Source organism: Dipodomys spectabilis, unplaced genomic scaffold (assembly GCF_019054845.1).
Source record: "Dipodomys spectabilis isolate Male_0828 unplaced genomic scaffold, ASM1905484v1 ptg000483l, whole genome shotgun sequence".
Lineage (NCBI taxonomy): Eukaryota > Metazoa > Chordata > Mammalia > Rodentia > Heteromyidae > Dipodomys > Dipodomys spectabilis.
Window position 1 is genome coordinate 2,670,746 of NW_024871160.1, and position 23,178 is coordinate 2,693,923.

A 23,178-nucleotide genomic window follows, 5' to 3' on the forward strand; every position below is an offset into this window, starting at 1 on the left:
CCTGAAATTTATGCTAACAGACTATATCACCAAATTATATTCTAATTACATCTTATTCTTGTATTTTTATATAGTGTTCTACTGTTGCTGTTTTATGATATAGAAATTTGTGAAGCTAGACTGAAACTTGCAACCCCACTGCCTCCAGTAACAATGTTTTATCACCAGGTTATGGAGGCTGATAAGTATAACTCTAACTAATCAGGAGTTTGAGACCTGAGATTTAGTTCAGACAGCCTGAGCATGAAATTTTATGAGTCTCTTCTCTCCAGTTCACTACAGAAAGCTTGCAGTGGAACTGTGGCATAATTGGTAGATCACTACAGTCACCAGAAATATACTCGGGCTTGTCATATAGCCCCTGAATTCAAGACCTAAAACACAGATATGCAAAACACACCCTCACACACATACACACACACTCCAACACACATGTACACACACCTTCTCTGGCAATGTTGTATCTTAAATTCTTATCCAGAGATTAGGCAACAGGCCACTAATTTGTGAAGGTTTTTTTCCTGATTATTTTGAAGGAGGAGGATAGCTCATGGGACAAAGATGACAAGACTTTAGTAAGGAATTCTTTATAAACGATTAGCTTATAAAAAGAAACAAGAGCACAGTTTTTATATTTAAAGCTTACATTCCTTCAACTATAGTATTTCTCTATAATAATCATTGAATTTTGAGAAGACAATGCTGCACCTCTTCCCTCCTCCCCTTCCCCTCTGTCATAAAATATGACAAAAGTATCAAAAATACTCTCTTATCTTACAAGAATGTACATCTATAAAAAGGTCTGACAATATGTGTAAGGTTTATTTTTAAATACTTGTATGATTTTCCCACCTCTAAATACTTACCTTTTTTCAAGATGACAGCACACTGGGGCTTCAAGGGCAAACAAGATTTGGAAACAAAAAACTAACAAAGTCCTAGGATGTAGATGTCAAAAATAGATACAAGAAGTACATGGCAGGCTGAGAGGGCCCAGAGAGGAAAAATGATTTCTGTAGGATGAGATGAATAGTGACAAATAAGGCATGGATCTGACCTAGGAAGTGTTCCTTTAGGTTGAGAGCATACTGATTCCCAGGCCTAGCTGAGGATATTGGGATTTGACAATGTTCACATATGTATAGAGTGAAGTGGGAGGGGAGATTTCAGTCTCCAGTATGTCTTTGGGATGGTCTTATGTGAGCAAGCAGCTTAGATCATTGGGCTCTGAGAGATGACACTCTCTACCTCATAATGGAATAGAATATGGAACTCTGAGAGCCAGGCAACTGTAACTGACAGTCAGCTCAAGCCAGCTCAAGTGGCCTGTAGCTCAGGAACAAGAAAGATATTCCTGTGTTGTTTGCAAAGTTCAAGAGACTCAGGTCTCAGGCATAAGAGGTGTTAGTGCTGCACTCAATGCTGTAGACCTTGGATCAGTGCCAAAACACGAATCCATATTCTCAGGCCTTTTTAAAATTTTTTATTATAAAGATACTATACAGAGGGTTACAGTTACATGAGCAAGATAATGAGTACACTTCCTATTAAGCATTGTTACCCCCTCCATTGTTTTCCCCCTACCATCCCTTCCCTACCTACCTTCCCTGAGGTTCTTTTTTTTTTCCTTTAATAGTGATTAGGTGATTATATAATTTCCCAAATTTCACAGTATTGTGGAATAATGATTCTCATTTAAAGTCACAAGTTCATTCTAATTTTCCTGGAGCAAATTGTCTATCACAGTCTATAACATATAACGGTGTACCCATATACACCATACATGTGATCAGCAGTATGGGGATAATTAGTAGTGGTTCGACCAGATGAGTGGGAGTTCTTTGTTTCTTAAATCCTGTTAATTTTGTCATAACACCTAACATTTTGGATTTAGCATCCACTTATCAGGGAGACCATGTACCGTTTGTCTCTTTGCTCTTGGCTTACCTCGCTCAAAATGATTCCTTCTAGCTCCATCCATTTCCCTGAAAATGCCATTATTTTGTCATTTCTAATGGCTACATAATATTCCATTGTGTATAGATACCACAATTTTTGGATCCATTCATCTGTGGTGGGGCATCTGGGTTGTTTCCATATCCTAGCTATTGTGAACAGTGCTGCAATAAACATGGAGGTGCACTTGTCCTTGTATATTGGTTCCTGTTGTTGAGGATAGATGCCTAGAAGTGGTATGACTGGGTCATAAGGGAGGTCAATCTTCAGCTTTCTAAGGACCCTCCAGACTGCTTTCCAAAGTGGTTGTATAAGTGTACATTTCCACCAGCAGTGAAATAGGGTTCCTCTTTCTCCACATCCCCTCCAGCATTTATCGTTGGCTGATTTGTGGATGTGGGACATTCTGACTGGGCTAAGGTGGTATCTGAGGGTTGTTAGTTGCATTTCCTTCACCACCAAGGATGATGAACATTTCCTCATGTGTTTCTTTGCCATTTTTATTACTTCATCTGAGAAGTCCCTCTTTAGTTCCTTTGCCCATTTAATAATTGGTTTGTTAGGTTTGGGAGGGATTAGTTTCTTGGGTTCCCTGTATATATAGGACGTTAACCCCTTGTCTGATATATTGCTGGTAAATATTTTTTTCCCAATTAGTTGGTTGTCTTTCTAGCTTGGTTGCGATAGATTTATCTGCGCAGAAGCTTTTTATTTTAAGGTAGTCCCATTTGTCAAGTCTCTCTCCAATTTGTTGTGGCCCTGGGACTCTGTTCAGGAAGTTCCTTCCTGTGCCTATTAGTTCAAGGGTCTCTCCTACTCTGTCCTGCAGGAGTTTTAGAGATTCAGGTTTAATGTTAAGGTCTTTAATCCATTTTGAGTTGATGTTGGTGCATGGTGATAGGCTGTGGTCCACTTTTAGTTTTCTGCATGTGGCTACCCAGTTTTCCCAGCACCAGTGGTTGAAGAGGCTGTGTTTCTTCCATTGTATGTCTTTGGCTCCTTTGTGGAATATCAGCTAGCTGTAGGCCTGTGGATTTATTTCTTGATATTCTATTCTGTTCCATTGGTCTTTGGGTCAGTTTTTGTGCCAGTACCATGCTGTTTTTGTCATTATAGCTCTGTAGTAGAGTTTGAAGTTCAGCATGGTTATCCCTCCCATGTTGTCTTTATTCCCTAGAATTGTTTTGGCTATTCTAGGTCTTTTGTTGTTCCATATGAATTTTTGGACTGTTTTCTGTATTTCAGTGATTTACATCACTGGGATTTTAATAGGAATTGCATTGAATTTGTATATTAATTTTGGAAGTGTTACCATCTTTACTATATTAATTCGGCCTATCCCAGAGCATGGGAGGTCTTTCCATTTCCTAGTGTCTTCTGCAATTTCATTCTTTAACTTTTTATAATTTTCATTAAATAGTTCTTTTACCTCTTTGGTTAGGTTAATTCCTAAATATTTTATTTTTTTGAGAGGCTATTGTGAATGGGTTTGCTCCCTTTATTTCCCTCTCTTCTTGTACATTGTCAGTGTACAGGAAAGCAACTGATTTTTGTGGGTTTATTTTGTATCCTGATACTTTGCCGAAGTGATTTATGATTTCTAAGAGTTTGGGGATGTAGTTTTTGGGATCGTGAAGGTATAGTATCATGTCATCTGCAAAAAGGGACAGTTTATTCCCCTGAAGAATGAGGTTGGAATTTTGAAAGGTATCATGTTGAGTTTGTAGATAGCCTTGAGAAGTATTGCCATTTTCACGATGTTAATCTTTCCAATCCAGGAGCATGGGAGGTCTTGGCATTTTCTAAGTTCTGTTTGAAGAGGCAATCCAAAAATTCATATGGAACAATAAAAGACCCTGAATAGCAAAAACGCTCCTCAACGGAAAGAACACTGCTGGAGGAATGTCAATACCAAATTTCAAACTCTACTATAAAGCCATAGTAATCAAAACATAAGAACACACCTCAGGGCCAATGGAATAGAATTGAAAACCCAGAAATGAACCTATAGACCTATAGCCATCTAATCTTCGATAAGGGATCTAAAAAAAATAGAATGGAAGAAAGACAGCCTCTTCAGTAAATGGTGCTGGCAAAATTGGTTAACTACTTGTGGAAAACTAAAACTAGATCCTTATATATCACTATGCACCAGAATCAACTCCAAATGGTTCAAAGACCACGGAGTCAAAGCAGACACTCTGAAAACATTACAGGATGAAATAAGAGAAACCATAGGCCTCCTTGGCACAGGCCGAAATTTTCTTAATAGAGACCAAGAAACACAACAATTCAAAGAAAGTTTGGACAAATGGTATTGCAAGAAGTTGCAGAGCTTCTGCATGGTAAAGGACATAGCTAGCAAGATCAATAGAAAGTCCACGGATTGGGAGAAGATCTTCACTAGCCATACAACAGACAAGGTTCTCATATCTAAAATATACTTGGAACTCAAAAAATTAAATTCCCAACAACAAATCCTCAAAGAAACAATTGCCCAATAAATAAGTGGGCTAAAGACTTCAAGGGAAACATCTCTGAAGAAGAAAGAAGGATGGCCAATAGACACATGAAGAAATGCTCAACCTCCTTAGCCATAAAAGAAATACAAATCAAAACAACATTGAGATACCACCTCAATCCAGTTAGAATGGCAAAAATCAAGAACTCTAACAACAACAGATACTGGAGGGGATGTGGACAGAAGGGAACCTTACTTGATTGTTGGTGGGAGTGTAAACTTGTTCAACCACTTTGGAAAGCAGTATGGAGGTTCCTCAAAAGACTTCACATAGAGCTCCCCTATGACCCAGCAGTCACACTTTTGGGCATTTACCCAAATGTTTACAAACAAGGCCACACTAAAGCTACCAGCACAACTATGTTTATTGCAACATTATTTACCATAGCTAAGATGTGGAACCAACCAACCCAGATGCCCCTCAGTAGATGCATGGATCAAGAAAATGTGGTATATATACACAATGGAATTCTATGCCTCCATCAGACAGAACGACATTGCCCCATTTGTTAGGAAATGGAAAGACTTGGAAAAAATTATATTAAGTGAAGTAAGCCAAGCCCAAAGAAACATAGGTCCCATGGTTCCCCTTATTTGCAATGTCTAGTATATGTATGAGTCAAGCAATAAAGGTCAGATAATGTGATGTTAGGAAAATGAACCCTTAGATATGTATTTTAATGTTTTTTTTCTTTCATGCATTTGTTTCTAACGCATTTATAAGATTATTTCTTTGTTGCTTTGTATGTCCCTCCCCCACAGTATATCACCTGCTTTCACTATATTTGATGTCGGTATAATTTGTGGAACAGATGGGGAAAAACAAGTCGTTTAAGGATACAGGTGGACCTGTTGCAACAATGAGAAGTACAAGTTGTCATATCGAAAATGAACTTTAAAACTTTGGTGCGCTGCAGGGGGTGGGGAGAATTGGGTGGGTGGCAGGGAGGGAGGCTGGGAAGGGATGTTAAGGGTAAACAAATGAGGATGATAAGAAATGTACTCTTTATCTGGCCCATGTAATTGTAACCCCTCTGTACAGTATGTTGAAAAAAAAACTAAAATTAAAATAAAAAAAGGGATAGTTTAACTTCTTCTTTCCCTATGCATATCGCTTTAATGTCTTTTTCTTGCCTTATTGCCCTGGCTAAGTTTTCCAGGAGTATATTGAAGAGGAGTGGAGACAGTGAGCATCCTTGCCTTATTCCTGATTTTAGGAGAATTGGTTGTAGCTTTTCCCCATTAAGTATAATGTTGGCTATTGGTCTGTCATAAATGGCTTTTATTGTTTTTAGAAATGTTCCTTCTATTCATATTTTCTCCAGAGCTTTTAGCATGAATAAATGTTGAATTTTATCAAAGGCCTTTTCTGCATCTGTGGCAATAATCATGTGATTCTTGACTTTGGCTCTGTTGATGTCTTTGATTACATTTATTGACTTACGTATGTTAAACCATCCCTACATCTCTGGGATGAAGCCTACCTGGTCATAGTGTATGATTTTTTATGTGTTTCTGGATTCTGTTAGCTAGAATCTTGTTAAGGATCTTTGTATCCGTGTTCATCAAGGAAATTGGACTGTAATTCTCCTTTTTTGGTTGGGTCTTTACCTGGTTTGGGGATGAGTGTGATATTGGCTTCGTAAAATGAGTTTGGGATAGCTCCCTCCTTTGTTTCTCTGAAGATCTTGAGGAGTATGGGTACTAGTTCTTCTTTAAAGGTCTTATGGAATTCTGCTGTGAATCCATCTGATCCTGGACTTTTTTTTCATGGAAGACTTTTGATAGCATCCTGAATTTCATTGCAGGATATTGGCTTATGTAATTGGTTTACTTCTTCTTTGCTCAATTTCGGCAACTTGTATTACTCTAAAAATGCATCCATTTCTGACAGGTTTTCTTCCTTTAGACAGTATAACTTTTGAAAGTAGTCCATATGATTGAATATCTTGGATTCGTGTTGTGATTTTTCCGGTGGCATCCATAATGCTGTTAATATGGGTTTCCTCTCTTCTTTTTTTAATTAATCTTGTTAACGGGCCATCAATTTTGTTTATTTTTTCAAAGAACCAGCTTTTTGTTTGGATTATTTTGGCTATAATTTTCTGATTTTCTAATTGGTTAATCTCTGCTCTTAATTTGGTTATCTGGCTTCATCTAGTAACTTTAGGTTCCATTTTTTCTTGTTTTTCTAGCTGTTTTAATTGCAACATGAGATTATTTACTTGGTCTGTCTCCATTCTCTTGATGTTGGCACTGAGGGCAATAAATTTGCCCCTCAGGATTGCTTTTGCTGTGTCCCACAAGTTTCTTTGTGAGGTGTTTTCATTTTCACTGATTTGTAGGAAATGCTTTATTTCTTCTCTGATCTCTTCCATTACCCAGGCATTGCTAAGGAGTGCGATGTTCAATTTCCATGTATTAGAGAAATTTCTGAGGTATGCTTTGTTATTGAGAACTAGCTTGATTCCACTGTGGTCAGATAGGGTATAAGGGATTATGTTGATCCCTTTGTATTTGCTTAAGTTCCTTGCTTGAACTATGATATGGTCTATTTTGGAGAAAGTTCCATGAGCTGGTGAGAAGAATGTGTACTGTGTTGTTTTAGGGTGAAATACGTGGTAGATGTCAGTTAATTCTGCTTGAAGTATGGCCTCACTAAATTCGGTAGCTTCTTTGCCAATCCTCTGGTTGGTAGACCTGTCCTTTGGTGAGTGTGGTGTGTTAAAGTCTCCTAGTATTATCTTATTGGGATCTATTTTATTCTGTAAGTTTGAGAGTATTTGTTTAACATATCTGGGTGCACCAATATTTGGGGCATATAAGTTGATGATGGTAATATCCTCCTCTTGGATTATTCCCAGTATTAATATGTAGTGTCCATCCTTGTCTTTCTGTACTGATGCTAATGGAAAGATTATTTTGTCAGATATCAGGATAGCTACACCTGCTTTTTTACTGGGGGCATTTGATTGGTAGATCCTTTTCCAACCCTTTACTCTGAATTTGTATGTATGTTTGGCTGAGACGTGGGTCCCCTGAAGGCAACAGATGGATGGGTCATGTTTTCTGATCCAGTCAGCAGTTCTTTTTCTTTTGATTGGCGATTTAAGGCCATTAATATTAAGAGAAAGTATACAGGGGTGCATTGTTGTCCCTGTCATTCCGTTTTCCTAAGTTTTTCTTCTTTCCTTTGCACCTGTGCTTGCTCAGTTAGACTTTGATTAATGCCTGTCTGGGTGCAGGTCCCAGTTACTGGTTGCTTTCTTCACGTTGTGTCCCCCCTCTTAGTATTCTTTGTAATGCTGGCTTAATGTTTATGTATTCATTTAGTTTTTCTTTGCTATTAAAAATTTTCAGTTCCCCATCGAATGTGAATGCTAGCTTTGCTGGGTATATCAGTCTGGGTTGGCAGTTATTGGCTCTCAGGGCTCATATGGTGCTTTCCCAGGCCTTTCTTGTGTTCAGTGTTTGTGTGGAGAGATCTGCAGTGATTCAAATTTTTTCCCATTGTAGTATAGCTCCCTCTTCATTTTTGCTGCATGCAAGATTGTTTCCTTATTATTCAGATCTATCATTTTTACTATAATGTGTCTATAAGTGTTTCTCCTAGGATCTTGCTTGTTGGGTGTTCTATATGCTTCTGTTATGTAGGTAAGATGTTCTTTTTTGAAGTGGGGAAAATTTTCACCGATTATCTTGTTGAATAGGTGTTGCATTCCCTTGCTCTGAAATTCCTCACCTTCATCCACTCCAATTATACGAAGGTTAAATTTCTTGGTATTATCTGCTTGCTCTTGAATTTCCCTTTGGCTTAATTTGAGTGATTTTTCCATATCTGTCACTTTTTGATCCAGTTGGTGTATTCTGTCTTCTGTATCTGACACTCTACCTTCCATTTCGTTCACTCTGTTGACCATGGCTTCTATTGTGGTTTGGATGGAGGAAATGGATTCCTCTATAGATTCGATGTTGGTTCTCAAAGTACTGATCTCACCTCTTAATGAGGTATGTACTACCTTTAATTTGGCATTCATCTCACTTCTTACTGAGGTTTGTGCAGCTTCTATTTTTGCATGTATCTTCTGTTTGACATCTTGTATCTCTTTTGATAGTTCATCCTTGTGCTCTTTCAATTTCTGATCTATTTCTTGCTTTATTTCTTGAGTCATTGCCTCCAGCAACCCTTGGAAGTAGCTTTTGTCTTCCATTCCTGCTTTGCTCCCACTGGGGCTCTCCCCTGCGTGTCTGCTGGCTATTGAGGATAGCTTGCTATCCTGGTTGATGATAAACCTTGTAATTTTTCCCTGTGATTTTCATATAGGGCGTTAAGGAGACTAATCTGCAATTTTGTTTTGGTGTGTCTGTCTTTGCTTGGTTGCTGATTCTGTATTGGTAGAGGGAGTCTGTGCCTGATCTGGGTTCTGTTGGGAGCCTACTTCCAGCTGCTGGTCTGACCTACTTAGGATTCTCGGCTCTCTGCTGTAGATCGCTGGCAATTCCCGCCTTTGGAAGGGTTGAGCAGCCTAGATAGACTCATGTTTGCTCCTACGGGTGCTCTTGGCAAGATCTGATACTCTGGATGCATTCTCCCAGATGTTGGAGTCTGCTATGGGGTCCTGATGTTTTTTTTGTTTGTTTGCTTGTTTTTTGGGCTGGTTGTGGCCTTGAACTCTAGGTTTGATGCTGTCCCTCAACTCTTCAGCTCAAGGCTGGCACTCTACCATTTGAGCCACAGCACTACTTCTGACCCTTTTTGCTGATGTGATGCTGAGGAATCAGATCCAGGGCCTCATGTATCCAAGACTATCACTCTACTGCTGAGCTGCCTTACCAGCCTGAGCTCCTGCCTACTATCAGGTGCTGTGTTGCCCAATTCACAGCCTAGAGTATATGGTTCGGTTTTGGTGGGGTTTGCGTTTCTCTTGTCCTGAGCCTCCAGGTCTTTTGTTGTCACAGGCATGCTTCCCAGTGGGTGTAGTTCGCTGTTTTTCTCCCCTCTGCTGAGGCACATGCTCAGCTTTTGACTTCAGTTGGGAGGAGTTGGTTGTGTTGTTCAGGTGCCGGATCCCCAGGCCTGGTTCTGGCCCCCCCACCTGGGGCGTGCCGGTTGGGCCTGTGCTGCTGTTTATACCACCTGGGTTATGTAGCCTGGGGTACACAGTTCAAATGTCTTCTACTGTTGGTTGTCTTGACCCAGGAGCACTGTTCCTAGATTGGGCTGTTAAGCGCCCTTCCAGGGCACACTCTTGCTCTAGCCTGGCCAGAGGAGTATGCTCCATGGGCTGGTGGAGCTCTTGAACAGTCCCCAGTTTTAGTGGGTCCTGTGGTGCATGTTGGCGTAGGGAGTCTGGGTCAGGGTCTGGGGATTCCCTCCAGCTCTGGTCTCCCTTGAGGGCTACACTGTCCCCTGTGGGGTACTCACCCTGGAGCTAGTTGTTTCTGTGTGGTGTAGGTCATCAGTTGCTGGTGCAATCCGAGTTCAGTAGGGGTGGTTGTGGGCTGGGCTGGGCGGTGGTGGCCCTGTGTGATTCTCTTCTGTCTCTGTCTCTTTCGATGCTGTCGGGTCTACAGTGTCCATGCTCAGGCGGCTTATTAGCGAATTATCTGCATGCAGCTCCCTGTGTATCTGGGTCCCATGGCAGCCCCCGCCGGGAGGACGCAATGGTAGGGTCTGACACCAGTGCCTCAGGCAGCTTCTGCACGTGTGACCTGCAGGCAGCCCCCTGTGTCTCCGACCCGGGCAGGCCCGCCTTGTCGTCGCAATCGGCGGGTCTGACACCAGTACCTTAGGCAGCTTCTGTGCTTTCTGCAGACTGCTCCCTTTGTCGAGCTGCCAGTGCTGGGTGGCTTTGGCGGGATGGAACCTCTCAGCTTGGATGGAGAGTGAGGGATGGGTGTAGGATCTTCGTGGAGACTCCCAGCTGATAGGTTTCTCTGTTTGTGGTGATCAGCGGGTCTGCAAACCGGTACCTCAGGCTGCTACTCTGTGGGTGATCTGCAAGCCCCCTGTGTCTCTGGGATTCCAGCAGCCCCCGCTGGACCAGCTGGCCATGACTTGGCATGCTCCCGCGCGCCCAGTGAAGGCTGGGGGAGGGGTCTTCGCTCTCCTCTGTTCTGAAATTCTTCTTTTCCTCTCTTTCTTTTTTGTTATTTTCCACCTCCTGTTTTTCTCTGAGTGTTCATCTTTTTGCTGTCGTTGGTCTCTTGAGGAGACTAAGTGCTGCAACTCGAACATTCTTTTTGGTTGGGGAGAGCTGTGGCGTTTCCTTACTGCCTCGTCACCATCTTCTCTCAGGCCTTTTTATAAGAAGAAACCAAGGAAATCACAAGGCCACTCAGGCCAGGTATAATTATGACAGGAAACCTATTTAATCTCATCCTAGCCCACAGTACAACCTTCTTCTTGTGTGCTTTTATATGTGTATGCTGAGAAAATATTTATTGTGTACTTTTCAATCCACTCTATTACTCATTTTGAAGTGTACTCCCAATTCCATGTTTCCAAAATCCATTCTTTTTACCACCCCAGTGTGACAACGAGTCAGCCCAAACCCTGAATGTGCCTTATAATATAGGGAGCTGGGACTCAGGCTTGTTGGAAATGCTGGTAATGGACATGGGCCCTGCCTACCAGAAAAGTGATCTTTTCTGTGTTGGAAACATCCTTCACCACTAAAGAGTAAGAGACAATCGAGCAGTTGCTGGATATTGTTTTAAAAGTGAGTGTTCCTCTTTCAAACAGGGCTGATGAGACACCCTTGCAGATTATTGGAATACTTGGTACCTCTCTGAGACTGTTTCACTGGAGTCTCATCACAGGAGCTTGTCTTCAGACAAAGAAGTTCACTCCTCGCCTAACTCCTTAAGACTGGGCTGCCAGAGCATTTCATTTGCCTCAGAAGCTAGTGGAGCCTTAGGAGTTTGCTTGCTGAGAGACTAAGATTAAAGGAATGAGCCAGTGGAACACAGTGGCACCCAACGTCCACCCTCACCTAGGAAACCACTATCTTGGAGGCCTTTGAAGGAATATAGACAGAAGAAAGAATGCAACTTGAGCTTGAATTCGGGGCCTGAGTGCTGTCCTGTTCGTAGCACTCTATAATTTGATCCCCAGGTCCAGGTTTGGCCTTCGGCTGGTTAATTGAAGTATTTTTAGAATTTTACAAATTCTGACTGTGTTCAAACTCTGATACTCAGATCTCACCCTCCTGGTTAGTAGGATTAGAGGCATGAGCCATTGTGCACTTATTTGGACAGATGCATGTAAGCATCCTCACAGAATTTCCTTGAAATTGTGTAGACATATCTCCACTTTTTGTGTCATGTTTACATTACTCTGTGGGACTTATCCATTCCCAAGTGTGTCTTGTTAGTTCAGAAAAAGGAGAAGCACAGAGTTATTCTCCTTCTCTCCTCCCACTGGTACAGATCCTTCTACCGTAACTGGGAGGAAGATGAACAAGATGAAGAAGGAAGTGGACGTTGGGACAAAGAGAAGTTCTGTCCATGAAAAAAATGGGTATCTTTGAAGTTTCTGATTCAAAGTCAACATTCTCTTTTGCACACCAGTTGTGATTTTCACCAGGGGGTTGAGGCTTGGTACTTCAGTGGATAGCAGATTACACATTGTGGATGCGGTTGTTGTTTTGGACTCTTATGGATGACAAGGAGGTCTGTGTATAACAAGACAGATTCAGTTGGGAAACAAATTTCTCCTTCTATCCCAGGGAGAATTTTAGAGTATTGTATTTGAGAAATTGTGAGGAGCATCCTGCTTGCAGGAGTCTCTTTCCACCTCTGCCAGAAAAACGCTAGAAGCTAAGGATGTGGTGGGTGGGCTCTCATTTTCCTTGTCTGCCCACAGCATGGTTTGTTCCATCTTTCCTATGTGGATGGACTTCTAACATGATGATTTCTAAGAGCACAAGTACCATGACACCATGAAAGCACTTACACAGTATGTCAAGCTCAACATGCCCTCTTCAGACTTGCTCTTCTGCTCATATATTCTTCTGGAGCAGCTGGAGGAAAGCATGATCCTTGAGATGGAACCTGGGTCTCTAGGTCTATGCCTGACTGGCCAAGAGCCCTTAGAACGCCCCAGCTTGGAAAAATGTCCTTTTATTGATATTCTTTGCCAGGTAATATATGGTCTCCTTTTGCAAGAACTTGGAAGTAATCACTCATTAGAAAAACCCTACCGTCTTATCAGGGTTCAGTCCAAACTCAAGTTCTACAGCTTCCCCCATTAGATCCTCATGAAAGTTTAGTCACACCTTAACTTCTATAGTTCTAAGACTCCTGAACCTATTTCCATGCTCAGGTTTGCATCACCGTAGAACAACTCCTGCAGAACTCCAGATAAAGAACTCATCAGTGATGTCACCTATGGTGACTGATAGAGATGGGAAGCCATAACTAATCTCCAGAAAGCATGTGAACATAGAGGGCTTTTTTTTTAATTTGTGGAAAGGCCCAAACAAGTTTTGAGTTTTGTGGACATCTCACTGTTTCTGAACACCACATGTGATGCAGGTGCACCTGCACATTCAATCAAGGAAGAAGATGATCCAGAATGTCTCCCATTGATACCACATGTGATGCAGGTGCACCTGCACATTCAATCAAGGAAGAAGATGATCCAGAATGTCTCCCATTGATACTCACAATCCACCTAGATAGGCGCCAAACCAGTCAAAAAGACTCATCTGGGTGTGCAGGGTAAATGTGTGCTAATGGAAAATGACCCAAGTCTATGTTCAGGAAAACCAATAAGAGAGGTCCAAAATCTAGATTCAGTTGAGGAAAGAGAATCTTTCCTCACAGAATACTCAGACCAATCTGTCCTCCTTCAGGGGATCCAATTTCCAATTAAGAAATTAGAATCTGTCCCTCCGTGGGCTCAGGAAGAAAATCCTGTCTTTAATGAAGAAGTAAATCCCTTTGAGGTCTCAGAGGCAGAATTTCTGCATGAAGGCAACTTAGAGGCCAATCTAGATTTAGAGATTCCATTCCCCCTTCCTGGAAAAATCTTTATTTTTCTTTTTGTTCTGATTGTTGTAAAGTGTTAATTCTATTTATTTTTCTAACTTTATTAAAATGTCAATGTTTTTGATATATTGTAGATTCATGAATCCTAAATATGTTTCTTTTTAAGCCTACAATCTGAATCATCGTGCATACGTATGCTGTTGGGGGGAAAACACAGAGTGACAGGGGGCTGTACAAGAGAGCCTACTGTGTATAAAGGGAACTGTTAAATGCACTGGGAGTGGCAAAGAAGCCAGGCCATGCCTGGCTTGGGTGATAAGGTGGCTAGAAAAGGTCTTGGACAGCAGATAAGATGTCCTAGAATGCTATTCTGTCAATTGGGACAAATGACACAATACTTATAGTGGTATGTGGGACATTCTTCCAACAGTGAGTTCAAATATGTATACATTTTCTTTGTGCTTTGGGTAAAAATGGAAGAAAAATTTGGCTCCAGTAATATAAAAATCTACTTATGTTTGACATGTATACTGGAAAGTAAAAACCCTCATTAATAGAAGAAAGAAGGCTTACATAGATGAACAAACACAAAATCAGGAAGGAAAATAACAGAATTAAATCAGTTGTATGTAAATACATGTTATATTTTGATGTTATATATAGTATATTATATAATATATAAAATTGAATATGATTTTTCAAATTACAAAGTATAAACATTTTAGTCTTGAGTAATTATTTCACAAAATATTAGTGTAAAATATTTTTGGGAAAATATAGCTATAATTTGATTATAATCATATGATTATATAAATATATATTTGTGTTTCTAGATCCAACACTGATTATAAATAGATGAATAAACATATACATATAATTGTATATATCTCTCTATGAAGTTAATATAATGAAACTGACTAAACTATGTATAAAAATGCAGCTATGAGTTGAGTCCATGAGACTCAGGCCTGTAATCCTTGTGATGTGGGAAGCTGGGTTCTGAGGTTTAGTCTCCCTTACCCCTAAGTCCTTAGATTTTCAGAGGAGGCCTGGGCCCTTCAGTGTAGCAAAGAGACACATATGCAGTGGGACCACACTCCCCAAACCCAGAGGAAAGTCAGTAGAAATCAGGACAATCCTCTTATGACACTCTACTCAGTTTCTGTACCAAGATGGCCATCTGTAGAACATCAGATAGAACGTAGGCATTCCCTCCAAAAGGATCTAAAAAGAGCCTTCTGAACTATAATCTCTGAATATACTGAGTTAAACCTTATTTCCCTTCCCAAGCTACAAACACATAGATATATGGCAAGGGCTCAAGAGAGATGGACAAAGACTTACAAATACATAAAATTATATACTCTGTTTCAGTAATTCAATGACAAATCACCAAAGCATGTCTTGAATTTTTTTAAAGGAAATGGAAATATTTTCTGAGTGTATCAGGAACTGGGTGACAGTTTGGTTGTTAAATTGTTGAATGCACTGCTGGGCAAAGGAGACACATATATGGAAGAAATTATGTGGGGGTGAATGTCCTCACACAGCTTCACAAAATAATGGCTATAACTTCTATGATGTCACAGCCACCTTTGCCATAGCAACAAATAAGTGTCAGGCACTGGTTTTGCCCTGAAGTGGACTCAACAACACCAACAGGCACAAAGAATGAGAGAGAATGTCTACTAGCCACCAGAATTCAGCTTGAAGAGCTGTTCTGACCAGAAGCTAAGATAAATTGAGCTGGGGAAGGCTGATCTCCATGTAAGACTCCTGAACACTAAGGATTAGGCACTATTATAGGTATTGGAGAAGCAGAAGTGAATGTGGCTCTCTCCTCACCAATTTCATGCTGAAACGAAATCCAGAAATCATAATGATAATTCCTATATATCAGAGACATGACATTGGTGATTTTGTAGCAACAACTTCATAGTGAGGATGGGAAGAGACAACCCTGAACAAGAGATTGTTGATATGAGAGCCATCATCCAGGCAATTATCTAGGAGCAGGTACTCCAGGCAGTAAGAACAGCGAGTACATCCCCCATTGATGGGAATGGACCTGACTTACTTCAGAAAAGGAAAACAGCACTGACATGCTTGCTTGTGAAGTAATAATGGAAATGTACAATGAAGAAAAAAGAGGTCAGAAATGAAGAGAAGAATACATTAGATATATATGGGATATTGTGGATTACAAGAAGAAAAGTTCTGATTTTAGTATAAAACTGACATGACCCACAGGAACCAATATGCTAAAATAGCAGTCAAACACATCTGATTCTCTGAAAGAATACTTCTAAAATGTGATTCTAGCTGGGCTCTGGTGGCTTACCATTCGAATCCTACTTACTCAGCAGGCTGATATCTGAGGATGAGTTTTAAGGAAGCCCAAAGAGGAAATTTGTTAAGACATGTCCAATTAAACACCAAAAATATGGATATGAAGCTGTGGTTCAACTGGAAGGTCAATAGCCTTGAGGAAAAAACTAAGAAACAGCATTCAGGCCTTAGGTCCAAATCCCAGGACGTCAAAAACAAAGAAGCCAACAAATAAAATTTGGTGTTCAGTCATTCATCACTTAGCACTCTAGTTCAATGTATTTGGTATAAGTCTTGGAAATAATGTCTTTATCATTTGCTAAGCATTTGCTCTCCCCGGATATTTTGCTTCATTACCAACTTTCAAACCCCTGGGAGCACCAGTGTCTCCTCCCAGTTAGCATAGCAGTCAACCATTGGAAATTTGAAGATATATTTTATTAATCATAAGAATTCTGATCATCTTTCCACATATATCAAATGAGTAGTAGCTACATTCCACTATTCTGAATGTTTATAATCCTCCTTTGAATTAATAAGCATTAAAGCTTAAAAATTCGAGAGTGGTTATCAAATTAATTTAATATTCCTCATTTTTTCACTCAATCTTGTAACATATGTTTATAAAAGGAGAGATTATTTGAAGTGTGTACATGATGCCTTCTATCTCTAATAATCTCAAGGAATAGGGTTTTACAGAAACATCCTGTTTTGCCAAAGGAAAGGATAAGAGATTTAAATAAGCGACCTAACATCTCAGAAGGAAAATGCTATTGGCTTTAGAACTATTTCATTTGTCTAGAACTGTGGAAATCAGTTTCAGAAATGCCAGAGGCAAAGGGTATTATTCAAATCACATTATCATGAGGTACAAGCAGTCTGTCTAGATCAACCTTCCAGGAAATTAATCAATGAATGAAAAGCAATGCTTCTAAAACAAGCCAGTTGTTGGTGGTTCATGCTTGTTATCCTAGCTAGTTAGAAGTCTAAGATGAATGGATCCCAAGTCAAAGCCTGGCCAGGAAAAACCTTCCTGTCTGAAACCAGCAGACAGGAAACATTACCTCTGTTCCTAAAGCCCAGATGGACGACCTCTGACAACAGATACCCAGACACCCCTATTTGAAATATTATCAAATACATTCACATAATATCTCCTGCTAGGGAGATAATGTTTAAGAGATGTATCAAAGACAGTTCAAAAAGGCATTTTAAAAAGGCAGAGTGAAATTCGAAATATGTACTCACTGACTGAAATGTAAATTACTTTCAGAATGATGTCAATGGGGTTAGAGGCCCATTTTTTAACTTACCCACTCAACCATCTTTCCTCAAATCTTGTCAGCCTGAACAGTGAGACTTTTGAATGCAAGGAATGTGTGTGAGCATATAGCTTGTAAAAGTAATAATGAAAAGCTAGGCATTGGAAGCTCAGGCCTGTACAACTAGCTACTTAGAACTCTGAGATAGGAGGAACTCAATACAAAGCCAACTGAGCAAAAAAGACCCTTACCTCCATTTAAACAGTAAATACCGAAAGCTGAGCTGTGCTTCAAATGGTAGAGTGTTAGCATCGCATATAAAAGCTAAGCAACAGTACCTAGGTCCTGAATTCAACCCCAGTACTGCCTCTCATACACAAAATATTCATGATTACACCACAGTATATGCACATGTTGACAAGGGATGTAGATGATGGGATGATGACATCAATTACCTCACCTTTAGTCTCAAGCATTCTGTACAGCGTAGCCCAGTCTGTGAAAAGCCATAGGTGAAATCTTTCCTCAAAATCAGCAGATACATCCTCATTTCCTTCTGCACATTTATATTATGTATACACACATATAAGGGCTATGTTTTCTAACTAATTTTCTTTTTTATTGTGAAAATACTGTACAGAGAAATGCATAATCTTACACACATCCTTCAGAATTATGTGCCCTTGTTTAGGTTTAATAGGGAGCACAATATATCCAGCCTCTGGATCATTCTTGTAATCTTAGCTGTTCACAAGGATGGGATCTGAAGATCACAGTTTGATGCCAACCCAAGTTAATAAATCCTCAAATTCTGGGGCTGGGAAGGTGGCTCAGTGGTAGAGTGCTTGCCTTGCATTCCTGAGGCCCTGGGTTCGATTCCTCTTCACCACATAAGCAAAAACAAAAAGTCGGAAGTGGCGCTGTGTCCAAAGTGGTAGAGGACTAGCCTTGAGCTGAAGAGCTGAGGGACAGTGCCCAGGCCCAGAGTTCAGGCCCCACGACCGGACCCCCCCCAAAAAAATCCTCAAATTCTTTTCTTCAATTCAGTAGAAAAAGCCAGAAATGTAGATGTGGTTCTAGGGGCACACTGACAGCATTGAGTAAAGCAATCTAAGCTAGAGCTCCATACCCTCAGTTCAAGCCTCAGTACTGGCCCACTAGTACTACAAAAACCAACCTCCCCCCAAACACCAAACCAACAATATGTCAAAATATTTTGTAACTTGTGAAGCAAAATCCAATGAGGCAACATAGTTAGTAGTTTGTTGAAGAGTTGGGGGTGAAATCCCAAATTCAACATGTGTTCAAATGACATAATGAACAAGCAACCAAGTAAAATTCCCGAGTAAAGAAACTTCCTTAGTATTCACTGGGACCCCTGACAAAGAGAACTTTTTCTATGCTTTTTGAAAATTAGTGTTTTTTTCAGTAAGGTGAATAAGATAAACATTTACTGTAAGTTATAGGAGTCATTGGAAGCTCCAACTGAAGTGAATGTACAACAAAAAGCATACAATATTACAAGTTTCTATGCCTCTGTTGAGACACTAGAAACTTGTTATAGTGTGGCCCCTCGGAAACAGAAGGGGGATGCTCAGCATCACTGGTCATGAAAGAAATGCAAATCAAAACAAAAACCACATTTAGATCCCACTCACCCCAGTTAGAATGGCCATTATCAAGAAAACAAATAATAACAGATGCTGGGGTGGATATGCCTAAATGAGAACCCTACTACACTGATGGTAGGAATGTAAGCTGGTTCAACCACTCTGGAAGGGAGTATGGAGGTTCCTAAAAAGTCTAAACATAGAACTCCCTTAAGATCCAGCAATCCCACTCCTCACAGTTATCCAAATGATCTCAAACTAGGGCACAATAAGCTACCAGAACAAATATGTTCATTGCAGCATTGTTTACCATAGCTAAGATATGGAGCCAACCCAGTGGCCCCTCAATAGACAAATGGATGAAGAAAATATGGTATATTTACAGAATTGAATTTTATGCTTCTATCAGAAAGAATGGCATCGTCCCTTTTATAAGAAAATGAAAAGACTTGGAAGAAATCATACTAAGTTAATCAAGCCAGGCCCAAAGAAACATGAGCTCTATGATTTCCATCACTTGCAATGATTAGCATTAGCCTATTACTCCTGAAAGTGGATCATAGTAGCGCAGGAGTTATGAATATATATATGACCATACAAAATGATGCTAATTGAAATGAATGCCAATACATAGAAACACAGGTCTTCTTTTGTTTAATTGTCAAGCTTGATGTAACTAATGTACTGCAGATAGTTCATTCTTCTTACTTTATTTTTTTTCTCCTATTGGTTTTATCCATGGCAATTCCCATCTGTGATTCTAGTACCCTGCATTCTGTATATTCATTTATCTGATTGTGGCAAGGGAAGGGAAATAACAAAATGCTGAAAGAAATTTAAATGGTGATGCATTCAACCATGATACTCAGGACATTATGGAGGAAATTAACTTTACCACGGGGAGGGGGGATTGGAGGGAAGGGACAGAGGGAGATAAATAATGGAGTGGGTAACAATGTTCATTGAGAAATGTAACTTACTCGTGTAAATGTCACCCCTCTATGCAGCATCTTTATAATAAAATACATTTATTTTTTTTTTGTCGGTCGTGGGGCTTGAACTCTGGGCCTGGGCATTGTCCCTCAGCTCTTCAGCTCAAGGCGAGCGCTCTACCACTTGAGCTACAGCGCCACTTCCGGTTTTCTGGTGGTTTATTGGAGATAGGAGTCTCACGGTCTTTCCTGCCCGGGCTGGCTTTGAACCATGATCCTCAGATCTCAGCCTCCTGAGTAGCTAGGATTACAGGCGTGAGCCACCAGCGCCCGGCATAAAATACATTTTTAAAAATATAAAAATTAAATTTTTTTCATAAAATCTCAAGATGATACCAATGGAACTTCTGAGTTCGTGTCAAAGAGGTTTTCAGGACTTTCAAGAAGCTAGTACTAAGTACATATAACCACAATGAAGAAATAATGAGAACAGTAGCGCTTTTTATTTTGATAGATGAATAAAGGAAAATTTGTTTTGTTTCTGTTAACATAGAATATGTGTTTGCTATCTGCGTTGTTCCCAAGTCAGACTAATCTCCTGTCCTTAACTTTCTTTTTATGTATAACTTGGACATGTAATCTGAGATATAAGAAGTATTCTTTGTTCAGTTTGGAGGCACTCCTCCCTGGGCAAGAAGTCAAACTGGAAGACCCTTCACACTTGCTGTGGTTTCTCTCGCACAGCTTACTGAGGAACTTAGGAGTTTGAGAAAATGACTGCTAATTAAGTGCCTCTTACTAATAAGAATTATTGGTAGAATCTGAAAACATATTTGGGTAATAAATAGAATAGAAAAAGGTTAAATTTGCTATTTTATATCACTACATTTCTTTTTGTCTAAGTGAAGCCAGACTTACCCTAAGGTCCTAGAAAAAGCAAAATGTTTTATAGAACTCAGATCATTTCCTTTCACAGAAGATGACAGCAACAGAAGATATACAGGTCCACAAGTGGCACAAGGAAGTGAGAGTTTGATGTCTCTTTAAATCTTAGGGTCGAATGCTCAATGAGGAATCCTATGGACTGATGACAACTTAAGGACGTAACATTTCCTGTGTCGTTCCATCTGAGAAAGCTGTCACCAGTCTCCACTCACACTGTAGGTGCCACGCCTGACTGGTGACCTTGGCTGTGTCCTGAGAATGTCCAGCAAGGCTCTGTAATGTTCACTGGAGAGTCAGGATTACACTCTAACAGGACATACAGGAATGTGGCAATAAGGCCTGAGTCAGGGTTTTGTCAGATCTAGATGATTTTAACAGTCACTACTGTCTTCTGGCTAAGAATGTGGATATATTATCAGGGTCCTGCACACAAATCTATCACAAGTGTTAGTTTGCACCATTTCCTTATGAAAGACAACAAAAGATCATTAATGCCCTCTGACATATTCTTAACAATATTTACTAGATTAAAAGCTGTATAAAATCAAGTTCATCATGAGGAAAAAACCCAGACAAAAACCAAAAATGTTTTTCTGTACATATCATATGTGACAAAGTATTAAAAGCTAATGAAGCTGGGAAAGTTACATGGATTTCTTTTTACTATGGTTGCAACTGTCTTTTACATTTCAACTAAACAAAAAGAAGGTAGGCCAATCACGGCCAGTGGCTCACATTTGTAACTCTAGCTATTTGTGAATCTGAGAATGTGAATGTGAGATCTGAGGAAAGTGGATTATAGCTAGACCAGGTTAGAAAAATCTGTTAAATTTTGATCTCCAATTAACCATTCAAAATCAAGGAGTGAAGGTTGGTTCAAGTCCTAAAGGGATAACCTTGAGTTAAAAAACTAAAAGTCAGCTCCCTGAGTTCAAGCTACATTTTTCACACACACACACACACACACACACACACAAACACATTTTATCTCAAAAGTAGCCAGTGACCAGGAAACAGAAACAAGATGATATTTTTCTTTGTTTTCTTTCATTTTTGTCATATTTCTTCATTTATCTCTCTTTGAGAAGTTAAAGGGTTCATATTAAAAGAGAGACAAATGATGAACATGTGCAACAGTGGCATTCAATTGGTACTATATTGAAAATGACCTATGAAAGGGAAAGGGTAACATTGTCCAAAAAGAAATGTACTCAGGGAAGTAGAGCTGTGGCTCAATACGAATGCCATTCTTCAGCAAAAGAGCTCAGAGACAGTGCTCAGGCCCTTCGTTCAAGCCTGATTACTGACAAAATAAACAAATACAAAAGAAATGTAGTCATTACCACACGTATGTAACTATCCTCTCTACAGCAAAATAATTAGAAGAAGACGAAGAAGAAGAAGAAGAAGAAGAAGAAGAAGAAGAAGAAGAAGAAGAAGAAGAAGAAGAAGAAGAAGAAGAAGAAGAAGAAGAAGAAGAAGAAGAAGAGGAAGAAGAGGAAGAAGAGGAAGAAGAGGAAGAAGAGGAAGAAGAGGAGGAGGAAGAAGAGGAAGAAGAGGAGGAGGAGGAGGAGGAGGAGGAGGAGGAGGAGGAGGAGGAGGAGGAGGAGGAGGAAGAGGAAGTTAATAAAACCAAACCAGTGGGAGAGAAAAATTGAGAGAGCAAGGGAAGGGGTGACATTTCAAAAAAGAAATATATCCATACCTGACTTATATGACTATAAACTCTGTGTAACTCATCTTTGTAATGATAATACAAAAGAAAAAACAAATATAGTGCTGGAGGCATAACTCAAATGGAAGATCTGACTAATGTGATATCAAGTTCAAAACCCATTATCAATTTCCCCTTCAAATATGGCTCTTTTCATCATGTGTGCTTTCCTTAGCTTATGAAAAGGGGTGCAAACAGTTAAAGAGAGAGAACAATAAGTTGTCAGGCACAGAATTGTGCTTTCAAAGAGCAGCACGTGCTAGAACACGTGTTGACTAGAACAGATGATGACTCCATGTTTTCTGAAATAAACAGACCTAGTTGAACTTGAATAAAGTCTCCACTGTATACGAGATAGGGAATCAAAATTAACTAAACTCTCTGGAGCTCAAAGTCTTCATAGTTAAAGTGAGCATAATAATACATATCTCACATTATGAGTTCTGGCATGATGTTTACTATATTACTTAACAGCAATAATACAGGCTCATGCCTGTTATCTTACAAATGAGGCTGAGAAAGGAGGATCAAGGTTCTAAGCCGGAACAGGAAAATGTAGCAGACTCATCTCCATTGACCTCTAAAAATGCTTGAGGTGGAGTTTGGTTGAAGTTGTAGAGTGCTAGACTTGAGCAAAAATCTCAGGATCAGTGCTCAAGCCCTGAGTTCAAGCCCTAGGACCAGCACAAGCACACATACCCACACACACACACACACACACACACACACACACACACACACAAACACACAAACACACAAACAATTTGGTATGGTCCTATCACCCCACTTAACATTACTTTCCCACTTCCAAGCTCACCAGTTGTTGTTGTTTTGTTTTGTTTTAATAGGGACTTGCTGTGTAGCTCAGGCTGCTCTTAAGCTTACAATCCTCCTGGTTGCTGTGATTACAGGCATG